This window comes from Kryptolebias marmoratus, linkage group LG7 (genome assembly GCF_001649575.2).
Source record: "Kryptolebias marmoratus isolate JLee-2015 linkage group LG7, ASM164957v2, whole genome shotgun sequence".
In the NCBI taxonomy this organism is placed as follows: Eukaryota; Metazoa; Chordata; class Actinopteri; order Cyprinodontiformes; family Rivulidae; genus Kryptolebias; species Kryptolebias marmoratus.
Window position 1 is genome coordinate 23,734,658 of NC_051436.1, and position 1,288 is coordinate 23,735,945.

Sequence of the window (1,288 nt, forward strand, 5' to 3'; positions counted from 1 at the left end):
AGACTGTTTTCTCATCTGACGCCAACACAACAAACCTCTTCTATCACTTAAAGAAGAAACACGAAAAAGAATATTCAACAATCCAAAAAGTGCAAACAAACAAGTTGTAAAAGAGCCGGGAAAGTTGTGAAAAGTGAAACTATAGCCGGCCGAAGATAATGGAGTCTGTTGTCATTTGATACTGTTACGTCTAACAGGTACATATATATTGCTGCACTGAAATGCAGCAGATCTCATTTGTGAAAGTTCAGTTAAATGTCACTTCGAAATAAAGCTTGAAAAAGGTAAGAAATGAAATAATTTTTTTCATATTTTTCAGAGAATAACTGACAACGTACATAATTGGGGTATATCGTGATATATATCGTTATCGGGATATAAAATTTTCCATATCGTGATATAGGATTTTTTCCATATCACCCAGCACTACTGCCTTTCATTTCTAAACTTCTTGTAAAAGTAGTTGCTTGTCAGCTCCACTGTCATTTACTTACCAGTAATTTAGATGAACATTTTCAATGTTTTTTGTCCCCACTACACCACTGAAACTGTGCTCATAAAAATAACAAATGGCCACCTTCCCGATGCAGACACTGGTTTGTTGTCCATCCTAATCCTCCTTAACTGGAGTGCGGTCTTTGACACCATCTCACTCTATCCTTCCTTCTATAGTCATTTCTGGTATCCCCTCGATTGGTTTAAATCTTTCCTCTGGCTGCACTCAACTTATACAATTTCAGTCTTTCAGTTCTTTGTGTTTCTCTACTGGTGTACCCCAAGGCTCTGTCCTTGGGCATCTTCTTTTCATCATCTACCTTCTTCCCTTAGGTCATATTTTTCATAAATTTGGCATCCATTTTCACTGTTATTCAGATGACACCTAGCTGTATTTGTCTACTAAACCTAATTCTAACCTCCCACCTTTCATCCTCACTGACTACCTCAGTGAGCTCAATTCAAAACAGTGATAAAATAAATCTCATCCTTGTTGGTACCAAAAAATTCTTGAAATCTGAACGTTTTCTTCTCCTACATAATTTATTAGTTTCCCCTTCCCCTCTTGTTAAGATTCTGGGTGTCATTCTCGACAGCTCACTTTTTTTCTCATTCCACATCAGTAATGTTCTCAATCTGCTTATTACCACCTCTGCAGTATTAACCCTCTCCATTCTACCCCACACTCCACTGCCATCTACAGTGCTGCTTGAAAGTTTGTGAACTAGTTGAGTAGTTTAGATTTTTCTTTATTTTTACCACGATTTTCTTATTTTCTCATTACCAGTTTTTG

General features: G+C 37.0%; 1 protein-coding gene across 1 annotated transcript in view; it reads left to right on the forward strand.

The window, feature by feature from the left end:
* The window catches only part of tmem185 (transmembrane protein 185), a 15,970-nt gene that overhangs the window by 9,328 nt on the left and 5,354 nt on the right, over window positions 1-1,288 (forward strand). The window lies entirely within an intron of this gene.